Consider the following 18,265-nt stretch of genomic DNA (forward strand, 5'->3'; position numbering starts at 1 on the left):
TCTCACTCTGACACTCTCACTCTGACACTCTCCCTCTGACACTCCCACTCTGACTCTCCCACTCTGACTCTCCCACTCTGACTCTCTCTCACTCTGACTCTCTCCCACTCTGACTCTCTCCACACTCTGACTCTCCCACTCTGACTCACCCACTCTGACTCTACCAATAGCTCAAACTTTCCTAATGCGAGACCTATTGCATTGCTGTGCTTCTCTCCCCTGCTGCACTCTCCTGCTCTCTAGAGATGTGGCCTAACGACCAGAGCTGCCATCTAAGTCACGTAAATACAAAACATGTTGCATTCCAAATGCTATAGGTGTCACATTCGCGAAAGTTATAACTATTGGCATTGTAAATGACAAAGCTATCAATTTAGCTAATTTAAAAACCAACAAATAAATAAAATGTTTGTCATTTACAAGACCAATAGCTCCAACTTTTCTAATGCGAGACCTATTGCATTTCCAATGCTGGTTTTTATTCTCTGCCTGTAAAATCAGATTGCGTTGATTAGAAGATGTTTCACTGGTGCCTGGGAACTATGTCCTGGATATTACGTTGAAGGATTACAGACCCTGTTGTAATTATTGTCACTGAACGATCTGAGGGTCCAATCCTCTTTTGCTCTGCAAGGGCCACGCCCCATTTCGGTTAACACATAACCTTGAACTATGTGGCAAAGAACACCGCGACAATCCGAGACACTGAGAAGAAGGCACCTGCGAACTTTGATCGCACCTACATGACGTGTTGAGCCGTGGGGGTGTTGGTTCGCGGGTACGCGCAGGGTGGCATCTCTAGACCCACGCCAGACTCGAGATTCAGAACACCAAGGCTTCTTCAGGGTAGACCGTTCGAACATTTGGGTGTCGCGTTGTACTGACCCAGCGTGACTGCCTGAAGGGGTCACGCACCCTTGACGCCTGCGTGTCACGCACCGTTGACGTCTGCGTGACCTACAGTGCACGGGCCACGAGCTCGTGAAGATTGCAGCCCTGCGTGTGCACCTGAGCGACGGCGCCGCCTGAGAGGGACGGAGTTGTGCTCAGCACAGAGAGAGAGAGAGAAGACGGGTGAGCACCGCAGTTCCCTCTAAAGTGTGCGCCTGAGAGGGGCGAGGGGACACCTAGGTTTCCCTTTGCACTGAGACCTACAATCAGCGCGCACTACTACATGCCATTGGAGCCTCTGACGGGCCTCTGATGGTAGTGAAGCTGCACTGCTAAATGCTCTTGTAAAAATGGGTGTTAGTCTTCAGAAATGCTAAGAGATGGCTGCCCCGAAGAGGCAGAGTCAACAAACCTCTCTATGCAGCCCCCCATCCGAAACAACAAGGCGAAATGTGTGAGGTTCATCACTCAGTCAGATCTTCTTTGTAGTGCTTGCCTGGGCCTCCTTCATGCTTTACTTTGCAAGTGGTGGACTGAAGGGTGTGTAAGGTGTGAGCTCAGTGTGCACCAAGTTTGGGACGATACAGCGTTGTATTAAGTCGTTCTCACCTGTGTCACCATAAACGGACACAGGAGTTTTCAGACGTTATTGTGACTGTGCTGTTCGTGCATCACGTTAGTTTAAAGTTGATGATTAGTATCTCCTGCAATAGGTGCTTCTGGGGATGGTGATAGAATGCTCTTTAAGTGGTGACTGGAAATACTTGCCCAGGTACTTAGTATTTAAAATGTCATCAAACAGTTGGGGAGTTATTGCACCGCATTACATGTTTGATTATAATAACAAGTCTGCAAGTACCTTGTAACGTGAGCCAGAAAGGAGACCCCACCCTTTACAATCATCTCAGGATAGTCAAGGATGAAAATTAAGAGCTTAAAATAAATGCATACTGTATTCTTTCTTTCTATTAGAAACTTTGCAAATCAAAATAGTTCAAATAAATATCTTTTTTATGCAGTAACTTGGTGTGAATGCATGAATGAATTAGTGAGTATGCAGGTCAAATAGCGAGTGAGTGAAAGAACGCGAAATGGAATGAGTGAATGGACACATGAGTGAATTTGTGAGTTTTTCAATGAACATGTGACTGCTCAATCGAGTAAGGGAATGAACAAGTGACTGGGTAAGTGAAACTGGCTTAGTTGGTTAATGAGTGAGGAGTGAATGTCCAAGTGATTGAGCAAGTGAGTGGGTCAGCAGTTGGATGTGGGAATAAATGAGTATGTGAATGAAGCAGTGAGTAATTGGATGGCACATGTGGAATTTAGTGACTGAATAAGCAAAAGAAAAATCAGTGAAAGGGTGAGCAGCAAGTAAGTGAGTGGGGAAGCAAGTGAAAGACTGTAGATGCCAGTAAGTGATTTAAAGATTATGCAAATTATTTGAGGCGAGTGAAGGAGTGAGTAAATTAATACATGATTGAACACATAATAGTGGCTTGGTGAGTTTACAAGTGAATGAATACGTGAGTGAGTGTAGCATGAAGTGAATGAGTGAGTGAACAAATGATGAATTAGAGTTTAAAGCGATGACAGAAAATTAGCGTGCCAGTGAGAGAATGAGAAACTAAATGAGTTAATGCAGAAGTGTTTGAGTGATTAATAAAATCAGTGAGTGAAAATAAAACATTCTGTAAAAGGGAGCCTAAGCAGTGTAACACAGTGAAACCCTAAGCCAGATTGCCACTACCTCTCCCCTAACCACGAAATATGACTCAGCATATTCTGCTGAGAAGAATAAAACATATTTGTCTGGGAACACCATTCCCTTATTCATTAATTGACACCATGTTTTTGATCTGGAACGTTTGGTTAATACATTCTGCAGCAAACTCCCTAGTCACCTCAAAAACGGAATACAAAAACATGACATAATAAAACATAGTGCAATAAAATGTAAGGGTGTGCAAAATTCACATAGTTGGGACAAACTATGCAGCAATAATGCGTAACTACACAAAACACAAATCTGACATTTGTGTAGAAAACTATGATTTTGAACATATATGCACTTAATTGCAGTATTCCTGATGTTTGCCTTGTAGGAAAGCTTATGCTCAATATAATTAGACTGATTCTAAAATTGTGACAAGCCAATGACAAATGATAGAGACCTGATGGGCTCAATGGGAAGAGTTATTTCAGATTTTGAATCATAACTATAGGGAGGAAGAAGCAGGAAAGGGTTCACTCAGCTTCCAGCTGTAATCCAAGGCAAATCAAAGGAGAGTGAACCACGCCAGTCTTAGTACCAGAGTCTCAAAGCGTTTGTCTCAGAGACCCTCAACCACTTCTTGCAACCAACAGTGTATAGTATCTCAGTTGTACTGATGTAGTCAATCAATCAAACAATCAGGGGTGGGGGATGGGGGAGGCGGCTCCGGATCAGTCGAAGAGCCAGGTCTTGAAGTCCATCCTGAATGTGTGCAGGGTCGGGGAGGGTCTGATGTTCACCGGGTGCTCGTTCCAGGTCTTGGCTGCGATGTAGGAGAAGGCTCTACCTCCGGTTTTGTTTCTGCGGATGCTGGAGACTTCTGCCAGGGCGAGGTCGGCGAAGCAGAGGTTTCTCTTGGGTGCTTGGAAGGAGACTCTCTTGTTGAGGTATTTGGGTCCAATGTTGTTGAGGGCTTTGTAGGCGTGGGTGAGGAGTTTGAACGTGACTCTCTTCTCGAGGGGAAGACAGTGGAGGTCGCGTAGGTGTTGGGGCAGGTGCTCATGCCGTGGAGTTCCGAGGACAAGTCTGGCCGCTGCGTTCTGGATGATGTGGAGTCTGTGTAGAAGAGTTCTATTCATTCTGCCATAGAGGGCGTTGCCGTAGTCAAGTCTGCTGGTTATGAGTGCGTAGTTGATGATCCTTCTGCAGTCAGGGGGATCCATTTGAAGGTCTTAAGGAGGATGCGAAGGCAGTTGAAACTGGTGGAGGCGACAGCGTTGATCTGGCGGTTCATGGAGAGGATGGAGTCGAGAATGATGCAGAGGTTCCGGGCGTGGTCATGGGGGGGGGCTCCTGAGGGCGGACGGCCACCAGGTGTTGTCCCAGGTGGTGGAGCAGGGTCCGAGGATGAGGACCTCGGTCTTTTCTGAGTTGAGCTTCAGACAGCTGTCCTTCATCCACGCTGCCTCATTCTTCATTCCTTCCTGGAAGCAGAGTCTGGTGTCTTCGGGATTCTTCGTGAGTGAGAGGATGAGCTGTGTGTCGTCGGCATAGGATACAATGTTGAGCCCATGCTGTCTGAAGATGGCGGCGAGGGGATCCATTTAGATGTTGAAGAACGTAGGGCTGAGAGATGATCCCTGGGGTACTCTGCAGTTGATATCTGTGGGTTCGGCGTGGAAGGGAGGGAGTCTGATCCTCTGGGTTCGTCCGGAGGGAAAGGATCTGATCCAGTCAAGGGCAGATCCTTGCATCCCGACGTCGTGAAGTCTGGCTGTGAGTGTGCGATGTGAGAGGTCTAGCAGGATGAGGGCCGCCGTGTGTCCCTGGTCCAGTAGCTTGCTGATGTCGTCAGTGGTGGCTAGGAAGGCGGTCTCGTTGCTGTGGTTGCTGCGGAATCCAGACTAGGAGGAGTCTAGGATGAAGGTATCTTCGACAAAGGCGGTCAGCTGGGTGTTTACGAGTCTCTCAGTGACTTTGGCTGAAAGGGGAGGAGAGAGATGGGCTGGTAGTTTTTCAGGTCCGTTATTTCGGCCGTTGGTTCTTGAGGAGGGGTTTCACCTCTGCCCGTTTCAAATCGTTTGGGCAGATGCTGGATGTGAGGGAGGCATTGATGGCTTGACCAAGTTCGGGTGTGATGGCGGCGGTGGCTCTGTGGAATATGCGCATTGGGCAGGGGTCCGTATATGCTCCTGAGTGAGTTTTCTTCATGGTCGTGGTGATGAGTTTGATGGTGGCAGGATCCCAGGATGTGATGGTCGGTTTGTTGGCGATGATGGGTAGGGGGGTGGTGTCTGGGTAGTGGGTAGTGTCATCATCGAATCTCTCACCTGGGTACTCAGTTCCCCAGATAAGTTGTTCCTCCACCAGGAGGAAGATTGTCTGGGTGAAGACAGTGGTGCGATATAAATAATGTAGGTAAAATTACCTCCTATACCTGGGAAAAATGATGTGTTTAGCGGAAGGGGTAGGGATAAGGTTAAAAGCTGAGAGATGTTGTCAGATGTAATATGGGCTTTAACATTTGATGTTCTGGTCAACAGCTTTTGGCCTTTTTCGAGGCTGTGGGTCCATGGCCTTCATCAGGACCTTGTGAGTTAGATCCCTGTCTTAATCAGTGTTGTGAGTGGATATTCGGTAAGTGTATTAACTTACACGTCTTCGTCAGGGGTCCATTTATTGCCCATGATGTACCATTGTAACAGGTGCAGTTGCTGCCTATAACTGAAGGGAAAGCAGAAAATCACTGTACGAAAAATTTTATCAGCACCTTTATGACTTCCCAAAAGGTTGTATACTTTTACATCTGTGTGAAAAAAATGTGTGACTAGCCCTAAACATTGTGGCTTGAGTGCATGAAGGCACTTGGTGTTTTTTGGCATCTTGTTACTCATGGCAGAATCCATGCCCAGTTTTCTATTGCATGTTTCTTGCCAGTGGTGTGTCTGTGTGTGATGGCTTCTTGATAACTGCCGGAATCCTGGGTCATTAAAAGAGGGGGTGTTTAGTTGTGTAGGAATCTGTGATACTTATCACAGATTTTATGTATAATGTTGCTTTAAGATTGCATCAGAGTTCCTTGGTTACTTTAGAATGTTTAATGGTCATTCTTGAGATTGTGTCTGTTGGAGTCAGATGATTACTATGCTGACTCTATATCCATGTAATCTATAATAAATCATCTCAAGACAATGTACTGCTTGCAGCTTAATTACTACATTTTATTGGCGACGGAACTGATTACATGGATGAACCTACATGCCTTATCACAACTTTATTTTTGACTATTTTAACAAGTTGTGATTGTTCAAAGGAGGACTATTTTCGTCGTGTCTTTTCAGTGACTTTTGTCATCTTCAAACTATTGCCAAGGTATTGTGTCTTTACTTCAATTACTTTCAAGAAAGAAGCGTCTTCATTAATTATTTTCAACAAAGAAGCATTTTCATCAAGCCCACGGTAGGATTCTTTTCATTTTTTTTACTTATGCTGTTTGATCCTACGAACGCTGGGTGTGTTGTCGCTTCATATCGGATCATTGAAGCGTCTTGTTAAGGGCACATTTTACCATTTAACAGATGATTTCTCTTGGATGCATTGTTTGAAAAGATATCAATATTTACTTATTGTCAACGGCCTTTACCTGGATTGTTTGTTGACACTACTAGGCAGCTCCATTCTTTCCGTGCTTGTATTCCATGAAGTCCTTTATGAATAATATTACAAGCTTAAGTACATTCTTTATTATTGGCTGCTGTTAGACGTCAGCTCAACGGTCATTGGCTGATGTTTGCTGTTGTCATCGTTCTTCGTGCAAGACTATTGGCTGCTAGCAAATAACATCTTTCAACTGTCATTGGCTGATTATTGTTGATGTCACCGTTCTTCGTGCAAGACGATTGGCTGCTGGCAAATATCGTCACGACCTCCATTTTCCTCGATTGGCTGCTTGTATCCTGGCAACATAAACGCGTTGTGCTATTCAGTTCTCCGGCAACAGGAAGGAAGCGTGTCTGAGAGTAACTTCATATTCATTGTTTTGTTTTCCGCTGACACGCACAGCATCTTGTATGCGCTGACACGCACAGCATTTTGTTTGCGTTTTCGCTGACACGCACAGCATCGTGTTTGCGCTGACACACACAGCATTTTATTTGTGGGATTATTCCACATTAGGAAAGAAGTGTGTGAGCACATCTTCATACTTATTGTTTTGTTCTTCACTGATACGCACAGCAAATTATGTGAGTCATCTTAAGGAAGTAAATATTCACACCTTAAAGAAGTATTTTTGGGCAGTCTTTTCAAATATTTATATTACTCACTGCTGATACACACAGCTGTTTATCTTAAGACCATATTTTATCTTTTATACATACAGCTTCGTTGTGTGTCAAGCTGATACTCACTATTCCTCACTGTTACACACAGGTTTTTTTAAAGTTGTTTTAACTCATAGTTTAGAGTTTTCTACAGTGTGTAAATTGTCTCAATTTATATCTGAGTTTGATATGTCTTAGGAAATTTAAAAATTTATATTTAGTCAAATATTTGTACATTTGAGCATATTATTTCATTTTTTTGGGTTGTTCAAGTTTTAAACAAAATGTGCACTTTACAATCTGTTAATCCTCCTCCATCTTTCCTTGACAGTCCTGGTGAACCTACTATAAGGTGGCATGATGCCTTTGAGACATATCTTGGGGCAATTGGTGCAGCCAGATATGCTGCTGACAGAAAAAAATATTTACTTTTACAATCCCTTGGTTTTGAAGGGAGGTCTGTCTTCAAACATCTTCCTGAACTCCCAGGAGGTGATCCTTCTTCAAATGATGTGTACTTGGTGGCTGCACAAAAACATAAACTTCGTTTTGACAAGCAACCCAGTGTCATGGTTCTGAGACACAAGTTTTTTAAGAGGAAACAAACAGATAACGAAGATGTTGACTCTTACATATCTACTTTAAGGAAATTGGCAGGTGACTGCAAATTCGAGAACTTCACTGACCAACTTATAAGAGACCAATTTGTGTGTCATTGTAAAGATAAGAGCATAAGACAAAAACTTCTCTCAATGAGTGATCCTTCTTTAGATGAAACTATAAAAATAGCTAAAAGCATTGAAATTTCAATAGTTTCTTTAAAGGAATTGGAAGAGAAAGTTGTTGACCCCATAAATGCTATAAATCTCAACTCTTCGTGAAAGAATTTTAAAAAACCAATTAAATCCAATTCTTCAAACCAACCCAAGTATTCCTAATCTTTTAAAACCAATGCTACAGATTCTAATACTTGTATGAGATGTGGTAACTTGTCTCATCCCAAAGGCTCACGTTGTCCAGCTTCCAATGTAACATGTAATTATTGTAAAAGAGTTGGACATTTCGCTAAGGTTTGTCTCAAATTAAAGGGGCAGGGGCAAAAAAGTTTAAAAAAAACCTTCTGTATGCATGGTTGATTCAGATTCCTCATCAGATAGTGAAGTTGTCTCTGTTGTTACTGATCTTTTGCATAAAGAAGTGGTTGAAGGAGATCCGAAAGATTGTGTTGATCCCATAGTAGATATTCAGGTTGGATCTAAATGTATAAAACTACTGGTTGACTGTGGTGCAAAGATAACCATGATAACACAGACATTTTTTTGATGAAACATGGAAGGGCACACAACCTCTTTTTCCTCCTGACCGTACACCAGTGTCATACGAAGGCCGGAAAATTGATCTTTTGGGCTACTTTGAAGATGAATTGTGTTTTAAGGGAAGAAGGATTAGGGGTAAAATATATGTTGCCATTAAAGGTTTAGATATCTTAGGATGGTTTCATCAAGGTCTTTTCAAGATGATTTTGAGACCAGGAACCAAAGACCAAGTTCTGGTTGTTGATTGCGATGATGAGGTTCAGTCTCTCAAAAAGGAGTTCCCCTCTGTCTTCAGTGGATAACTTGGCAAGATAAAGGGATTTAAGCACAAGATAATTGTTAAGGATGGGTCGTTACCAGTCAAGCATAAGTTGAGGGGTGTACCTTATAGTGTGAGAGAAGATTTAGATACTGAACTAAAACAATTGTGCGAAAAGGGTGTTATTGAGCCTACAGAGTCATCTCTGTGGCTTTCGCCTTTGGTCGTTGCCAGGAAGAGGGATGGTCAATTCAAAAATATATATATATATCTTTATTCGATTGTTTAGGTGCAATCATAAAAGTACAGATAAAATATCATAAAAACATGTTTATAAGAAGTAAAATACACAAGTTCATTATATTCATAGGAACAAATACAAAAGACAAAAACAATTGTATTTATAAAGTGCAAGTTAAGTATCTCTACGTTTGCTAATAATCATTACATTTTTTAAAAACAAAGTTGTTGTTGCTACTGATACATAATTGTCTAGGGCTTGAATACTTATCATCGCCGCACGACAATGACGGAGTCCTAATTCTCTTAATAATGGCAATAAAACAGTTTTCCTCATATCATCATATAATTTACAAAAAAGAAATATATGAATGGTACTCTGGCGGGAGATGTTATCGCAAGGGCAGAGAGGTAGATTGTGCGCCCAGTTGTTAATTGTGGGAAAACTAACCAGTCTGTGGAAGATATTAAATCTGAAACGTGTAAGCAGAAAACGCTCATAGTTATTTGTTACATAAATTAAATAGGGCTGAATCTTAAAAGTTGCTAAAACCAATTGATGCTGCTGAATAGAAGATTTTAGGACTTCCGCAGCAGTCCTATTGGAATCCAAATCGGCTAAACACTCTTTCTTCAAATCTTTTCATGAAATTACTGAAATATCTGTGGGATTCAGTAAATATTCTTTTCTCCCAATATCTTTTAGGAAGTTAAAAACATACTTCACCCATGGGATTTTAGTAGCACCCTCCAATTTCAGAATATCTGTCAGGACATCTCTGTTTAAGTGTGTCGCTTCTTGGGTCCAGAGTCTGTGCCATAACAAAACTGGCTCTATTTTAATAAGATCAGTGATGTAACAAAGGCCAAGTTCCGAATGACAGTTGAAATTAGATGCGCTTTTGGGAAGTGCCAATATGTATTTTAAAAAGGAATTTTCAGGAACCTGTATGGGCGCGGGGTTAACAAAACCCCAGACCCCACTGCCATAGGTAGCACCAGCTACGCATTTGGCTTTATAAATTTTTGTTAATTCCACAGGTGGTCTAGTTCCTAGTTTACTGGGACGGTCAACTTCGCGTATGTGTGGATTTGAGGTCAGTCAATAAAGAAATTTGGGTTGACTCACACCCCTTACCTAAAATCCAAGATCTCTTTCCGTCCACCAATAGTGCTAAAATCTTTACCAAACTGGACCTGGCTAGTGCCTATCACCAGATTGAATTACACCCAGAATCATGTCATATCACAGCTTTTGTCTCTCCTCTGGGCACATTTTAATACCGACGCATGCCTTTTGGATTGGCATCCGCTGCGTCGGTATTTCAACGTGTAATGAATAATATTCTCAGAGGAGTTGACGGAGTACTGGTCTTTCAAGATGACGTACTTATTTTTGCAAAGGATTCTCAGTCACATGAGAAAATCTTACGTAAAGTTTTGAGTCTTTTTCAGGAGCATGGATGTTCTGAAGTTGGAGAAATGTAAATTATTTTGTAGTGAAGTCGAATATCTAGGACACATTCTTACTCAAGATGGAATTAAACCAAGGCCTGGTTTGTTAGAGGCTATTTCTAATGCTGCTACTCCCACAGATAAAACAGGTGTGAAGTCTCTTTTAGGTCTTTGTGAGTATACCTCACTATGCTACTTTTGTTAGGCCGATCAGTAATTAATTGAAGAAGGGAAGCAAATTTGTGTGGAGTGATGAATCTGTCATGGCTTTTCAAAAGGTCAAAGACAGTCTGAGTAGTAGCTCTGTCTTAAAGCCCTTTGATACAAGTCTTCCTTGTTGTCTAACAGTTGATGCTAGCCAAGTGGGCTTAGGAGCTACCATGACCCAAGTAGAGGATGGTGTTGAGAGAACTATTGGATTTGCCTCCAGAGTTCTACGAGCTCCTGAATTACAATATTCGGTTATAGAAAAGGAACTTTTGGCTTGTGCTTGGGCTATTGATGAATTTCGTCCCTATGTGTGGGGAAAATGATTTTTATTACAAACAGACCATAAGCCTTTGGTTAATATTTTAAGTGGAACTGTAACTAAGTGTTCTACTCCTAGAATCATGCGGATGGTAAGCAGATTATTGCAGTATCATTTTGATGTTAAGTATATATCTGGTGGAAAGAACGGAAGGGCGGATTTTCTTTTAAGGTTTAACAGGGGGGTGATGATTTTGTTTAAAAACAAGTTTTTCGTTTAAAACAAGAAAAATGTCTTCCTCATCCTGTAGTACTCCTGCCACTGCATTGGTGGCATGCGATTCATGCTCTATGCTTGCCCTTCTTGGCGCTATGTGGCGGCGACGAGGAGGCTTGAACCATTGAATCGTTGTGAACTGACTGGCCTATTTTTTGCGTAAAACATGTAGCGTCCTTAAGAACTAGTACAATATTTCTGTGGTTCTGATATATCGCAATTTACCCCGGTATGTACATTATATTGGGGCTTATGGTTTACTTTGAAACTAGTTTTGCAGTTAATGTATGCACTTGTATTTTAATACAAATGTTAAAGGATGACATTTATATCGGGTGTGCTGCGAAAAAAAGATTATATGAGAGTTGACAGTTATCTCTCAGAGGGGTTTGTACTGCCCCATGGGTTGCTGGTAGAGTCAGAAAGTCCTGGCTTATCCTACTGATAAGTTGATAAGTTGGCATTAGAATAATAGTCTTGGTGAACCATAGATCACCCTAGTGTGGCGCGTATCTCGTTAGCATAGTAAGGCTATAGCAAAGTATCATTCCCACTTACTTTGTGCAGACCGTCCGATGAGTGCCTCCTAGGCGTCTCTCCTGTCCCGAATGTTAAAGGCTGCCGGGAGTGCCTGGGTATTTAAAGGGAGGCATGTATCTGTCACATGTGTATTTAATAATTTACAGCTGGTCCAATACACCGTTACTGCCGTGACTAGAAACCAGTCTTGCCTGCTGTAAAAAAGAGGCCCCAATGCTGCCTATAATGTTGTGTACTGTGTCGCAATTTCAAAATTGTTATATTTTGATGACACTAAACAAGAGACTAATCTAGTGTATGTCTCTTTGTTTGAGGCAAATACATAAAAAAAATCAATATGAAAAATTCACATTCTTGTAGCTTAGCACTAAGAAATGGTCTGTAAGGGTTCATGTTTGAGAGTGTCCTTTAAGATGGATTAGAGAATGGACTATTCTCACTTATGTGTTTGAGTTGCTTAATTTGTTATATCTATAATTTGAATAGTAGTCTTTTGTCTATTTTTATTTTTATTTCAGCTTAAGGTAGCTCCGAGGTCTCCCATGTCCAATAGGGGTTGTCCTGCCCATTTGGTCGGTATGTTGTTATTGGTAGGATCCAGCATCTATTCGGTGTCCATGATGGTTGCCAAGTGGTTGGTTACGTATGGCAATTTTGGGGTTCTATCTACTTACTAAATGCTAGCCATGGAATGTGTTCATTAAGGGTTTTGTCAGAAATTCGTAAATGTAAAACTCACTGTTGTTCTTTCTGGAAAATAATCGTATCCTTGTTCTTGCTTGTGTTGTCTAGTGTCTCACGGGCCACCCACTCCAGTTAACTCTCCATGTGTTTTGTTGTAAAGAAGTGGTTGCTCATGTGCGTTGTGATCCTTTTGCAACTTATATTGCTGTGGTGTTCTCCGACCTATACCTGTTTTGATTTTTCTGCACGTCATCCCGATATATCTGAGGTGACAAGGACATGTGATCATATAGATCACATGTTTTGTGTTGCATTTAATGTCTCTCTTTAGAGTCATTTAAGGTTGTCGTCTAGGTTCAGGGTCTTAGTTGGCTTGGCTAAATGGCAGACTGCAATACCCAAGGGGATGATGGACGGAGCATTTGAGCAAATCAAGCACTCACACAAAATGGCAGACTGAGCAGAGGCTGCAGGGGTAGTGACCAATGTTCCCTCTAATTTTTTTCTTCTGTGTGCGGCAGTGTAGGGTCTCTGTGCGCTGCAGCCATGGCTGTGTGCGCCAGGAACCAGACCGCACGTTTGTGCAGCACCAAATATCACTACAAACTTTTGTTTAAAAAACTGAAAGACATACATTTCCACACATACAGTGCCACGTTAAGGGTCTTCAGGCAGATTTGCAATTTGGATACACTCGCTATGATATGAACTGGTTACACAGGCAAGTACACTTCAGGTTTACAAAAGTACAAGACTCCAACTGTGGTCCCTTCATAAGATTTTACTAACGATTCTTAACTGGAGCACTGTTCATTGGGTGGGTAAATATTGAGAGCCTATGCAAGATTACATATACACAATAAGTTGTGGAATGGAATCTTCTTGCTGTAGTCTGCAGCGTTCATCTTTATTTGGCAATTTCAACTATTGCCAAATACTGCGGGAAACAGTGCTTAATTTGTAAAACAATCAGTGCCGGGCTCCAAGCTTAGCTAAGAAGATGTGCGTTGTTTTCTGTCTGTGGCCCTGGATGAACATTTGCCGAGGAAAAAGTATGTAATGGCGCCCAGGGTGCAGTAATGATTGAATCTGCAAAGGTTCAGTGGACTATGGTGCCCCAGAGTTGTTTCTTGGAATGTCTGGAAGGAAAGCTATCCCAGTGGCCAAAGTGAGCAAGGGACCCATGTCTGGGAATACCATGCCAACTTAGGGAAAACAAAGCAAACATGCTTTACATGACCACCAGTCACAGTAAGACTTATTTTTTAAAAGCATGTGGAAATTAAGAGATTTGCCCAAAAATCTCAGGATGTTATGCCAATGCATAGATTCAAACCTGGTTCACCAGCTCCATAGTTCACAGCTCTGGTTGTTACGCCACATCCTCTGCATATCAACATATAGGAACTTGAGATACAAGCCCTGAGGGAACAGGCAGTACCTCTAATGGACATGAGGACATGGGAGGGGTATTGGGTGAGGGCACCTACAGTCAATGACTAGTGACAGTACACAGAGTGTCAAAGCATAGTGATAACACCTGATCTGTCCAACATGCCTTCACAGCATATTAAACACACTGCACCATAGCACACTCAATCATTATATCTATAATCCAATCAAAACGTATTTCAAATGATAGAGTATTGTGAGGAGAACTCCCTCGTGGTAAAGTTTCTAGTAAGTCCTTGATCCAATTTCCTGAAAATAAAACTTCAATAAGTACTTCAGCCACACTCCCAAATCAGGTCTTGTGTATTTTATTTCCAAAGCATGAATGTAGATACAGCAGCAGCCAACGCGCGTTTCGCCCGCAGGGCTTTTTCAAGGCTTGAGGATAAGTTTCTCATCAAAGATTGTAGTTTTCACTGGCGAACTAGATTCGGTAAATTGAAATTGAGATTTCTAAACAATCAGAGTATTCAATTCCCCATATTAGAGCAACAGTGTGAAATCAATATTGGTGCACCGAGATGAAGTAATCAATCGGGCTGTGGAAAATATCACACAGCCCAGGAACAATCCAAATGGTGCCACTCGGACCTTGATACGTCCGGAAGTCTGTGTTGTAACAGGCGTTGTGGCAGGCTCATTTCCTCTTCGATTCACAGCATATAGAGGACCCAAGTGACAGAGAGGACTCTCAGGACATGTGTGACTAAAGACGCAGGCCACACAATGTACATTGCACAGGCAGACAATAGAGGCACTAAGGAGAGATGGCACTGAAACTCGTTAACAGGGTACACGTAAAAATATACTACAATACTGAACACAGGATGACATTATCGAGTGTACTAACAGCCAAGCAACATCGACACCAAGACGAAAAATTTGCGGTAATTAGCAGGAGAAATATTTATTTATGCAATACAAACGTCCATGTGTTTCCCCCTCTACAACTGCAGGGCTGATTGTGGTCCTTTGAGTTAGCATTCATGTTAATTGCAGTGCACACGGGCACTGCAATTAACATGAATACTAACTCAAAGGACCACAATCACCCCCACAGCTGTGCATTGTAAAAGTGCAAGGGCCACTCCCTTGTGTTCTCGTCGTCTCCCCAACGAGGAAATTATAGTTTTTCGTGGGTGCGGATAGCACTGGGTTGTTGGTTTCTCATGCTTTTAGTGGTCGTGTGTGAAGTAGGAGGACTTGTATGTTTTTGCCTCGTTTGTAGGCAAAACTTGGTTTGGGCCATCTCAAAGTGCCTGAGGTAATGATGTCCCAATGTTTATTGATAGCCTCCTTGAAGTGATTGGAGGATGAGCAGTATGTTGCCACACATGTAAGATGTCGTCCTTTGCAGTTTTTACAGCTGGTTCCAGGAGACTTTCTCTGTTTTGGTACTCTGTGCGTTTTCAACACTTGTGTATAATGTTGTCTGGGTACTTCCACTCTCTCAATTTTTCTGTGAGGTCTCATGCTTGGTTACTGAAATTTTGCATGTTGCTGCAATTTTGGCAGATCCTCAAAAATTGGCTGCAGGGAAGGTTCCCCCTCAAGGGACGCAGATGGAAGATGTTGAATGATAACAAGCTGTGTTTGTCTTTTAGTTTTTAATAGGTTTTTGTTGTTAGTCCTGTGCCTTCAGTGAAGATAGTGACATCCAGGAAATCGAGTGTCATTTGGTAGACTGAGCAGGTGAATTTAAGGAAGTTATCTAGGGTATTAGGCCATCTCAAGAACTCTTGTACTGTGTCTATGTTCCCCTGCCAGATGATCAATATATCATCTATGTATCCTTTCAAGGGAAAGATACTCTGTTTCAATGGATTGGAGATGTTGAGTGCATCTGTATCTTGGAAAGTGGTGGTATATACAGGCCCTCCAGACTAGGGGCGAATGTGTTGCCCATTGAAGTTCCATGGGTCTGGAGATATAGTGAGCCCTCAAATTCAAAGAAGTTTTTGGTCAACTCCAGTCTACAATATTCCAAAACGAATTGTCTCTTTATGCTGTTCTTCAAGTCTTCTTTGAATAGGATGTGTTCAATTGTTTTGAAGACTCGGGTACCCAGGTGAGAGACCCGATGATGACACCTACCACTACATCACTCCAAATGTGATAATATACACTGTTGGTTGTGAGAAGTGGTTGAGGGTCTCTGAGACAATCTCTTTAGGACTCTGGTTCTTAGACTTGCGTGGTTCACTCACCTTTGATTTACATTGAGTTATTTCTGATGCCATAGGTCTAATCTTTCTCTAAGAAAAAGCTCTAACAAAGGCAGTAGACCTGATTTATTTATTACGAAACACTTGTTAATGCCAAAAGGCCTTTATGGATACATTGTTGTTTTACTCTGTTAAAGCCTTCAGATGTATTTTTTGGCCACCACCTCTCAATGCCAGCCCGATTGCAACAAAGGGGAGGGGTCATGCTGTTTATAGCCCCAGGGACCGCCATCCCCAGGGTACGACTGTGCATTTGAAAAGGAGGGTAGCAGCGTGACCTCCCTTCCAGAGCAATTAATAGCCCTGGGAACCATGACCCAGGGCCAGGCTCAGCTATGTCCCGGGCTGCCCACCCCCGGGACATAGTGGTTTCCCTGCCTGCACTAGTGTGGGTAGTGAAACCTCTGTTTGCTCTCACTTGACAGCAGCAATTCAAAGTTCTCACCAAGCGAGAGCAAACAGTCAGTCTGCTCCCTCAGGCGGGAGCAGGAAAAATGCTCCCGCCTGCTGAGAGTAGACATTTGATCTTTTTTTCCTGCCTGCAGTGAAGCAGGCAGGAAAACCAAAGAAAACATTCCTCCTGCACGCAGGAAACTGCATTTTTCCTGCTCCCTGCATGCAGGAGTAATGCTGGCCCCTGCTGGACAGCCAGGCTCTGTGGGATTGGGTCCCGGGACCAATATCGGCCAGGGGTGGGGGAGGGGCCTGGTCCCTCTCCCCTATTATTAACCCCTGGCATGCGCTGCCAATTTTTATGCTGTGCGTGCGATTTTAAAAGTGGGCGGGATTCAGACAGCCCCCCTGCTCTCATCAGCACACGCCCACTGTGATGCATGACGGCCACAGGCCGTCATGAGCATGCAAGGGGTTAATTGTCTAGGCCCTGGCGGGTGAGGTACCTGGGCCAATATTGGCCCAATGAGGGGGTCGGGTGCCTCCCTCTAATATTTGTCTAAACCTCGGGGATGGGACATGGGGAGGTGGGCCACATATCCCCCTCCCTCTTATTTTTGATGGCCTGGTAGATGGGGTCCCTAGTACTGAAATTGGCCCAGGAAGTTGGGCTGCATGCCCCCCTCCCCATTTACTCTAGGGATGAGCCCTGGGGGATGGGATCCCCGGGACTGTAATTGGCCAGGGGAGGGGGGTGCATGCTAGTCCCTGCGGGTAACCCCCCAGTCAAGCATGGCCATAGGCTCTGTGGTCCACCCCCTGACACGCATGGCTGAAGCCATGCAGCCCCCTCCCTAAGCCCCAAACAGCTCTGGGAAGCCCACCATTGGGGCTAAGAATACTTAAAATTCAGAGGGGTCTGTGTGGCCCCCCTCCTTCAGCCATTAACGGCACAGGGACCCCATCCCGGAGGCCAGCTTACATGCTATGTCCCTTTGCATCCAAAAAGACTTCATTCCCCAACCAGTAGTGCGGCCGGGGCGCATTTGTAGAGTTGGGGAGAAAGGGGGCTTAGCCTCTGAACATCCCTCAGCAGTTCCGTTGTGTGGGCCTTACTGGAGGCAACCCGACGACTTGCTGGCCATCAAGGACCCTCTGGAGCCAATTGAACTTCATCCCCCAACTATCAACGTGCCAGGAATCACGTTTGCAGAGTGGTAGAGAAATGGGGCGTGGCCTCCAAATACCTCTAAGCAATCACTCTGTGTGGGAAGTATTGGAGGTAACAGGAGGAGTTGTTAGGCCCCAAGGACATCCTATTGGGCCTACCACCCCTCCTATTACTTTCAGTAAGTCCCACACTGCAGTATTTCTGAGAGGTCTTCATGGCCCGTTCCCTTTCTCTATCACTCTGCAAACACGCCTCCTGGTGCACACCTAGTAGGGGGATGAAGTCCCCTTGGCTGCTGAGGATCCTTGGGGACGAACAACCTCTCCTGTTACCTCCAGTAATTCCCACACAGTGGGATTGCTAAGAGGTTTTTGGAGACCACGCTCCCTTTCTCCACCACTCTGCAAACATTTCTCCTGCCACACTACTGGTTGGGGAATGAAGTCCTTTTGAATGCTGAGGGACCTTCGGGCCAAGAAGCCCTCCTGGTACTTTCTGTAACTCCTACACAGCGGGATTCCTCAGAGCTGATCAGAGGCCTGCTTCCTTTCTCCATCAATCTGCAAACGCCATTACTACTTAAACAAGCATTTGCAATGCAATGGGTCTCGCATTTCCTAGAGTTTGAGCTATTGGCATTGCAAATGACAAAGCTTTTTATTTATATGTTTCATAAAAACAACCTGCAAGTAATGTGTAAACATTCACTCTGTACTTATAGTCGTTGCTTACAAGAAGCAGGGCTGGCAGTAACTGCGCCTCTTGTAATGTCACACTTGCTTCTTGTAAGCAAGGACCGTAAGTAGAAATAGTTGTTTACGCACCGCTTGCAGGTTTGCAAAAAATATAAATGAAAGG

The 18,265-nt window shown here is 43.4% G+C and overlaps 1 protein-coding gene across 1 annotated transcript in view; it reads left to right on the plus strand.

Annotated features, from left to right (window-relative positions):
- Positions 1-684: 684 nt before the first annotated feature.
- Positions 685-18,265, plus strand: part of TREH (trehalase) — a 217,369-nt gene continuing 199,788 nt past the window's right edge. Inside the window, exon 1 of the mRNA XM_078682220.1 lies at positions 685-1,074. The gene's annotated coding sequence lies outside the window, so the exon portion shown is untranslated. The remainder of the gene's footprint in view (positions 1,075-18,265) is intronic.

This window comes from Lissotriton helveticus, chromosome 3_1, assembly GCF_964261635.1.
Source record: "Lissotriton helveticus chromosome 3_1, aLisHel1.1, whole genome shotgun sequence".
Taxonomy (NCBI): domain Eukaryota; kingdom Metazoa; phylum Chordata; class Amphibia; order Caudata; family Salamandridae; genus Lissotriton; species Lissotriton helveticus.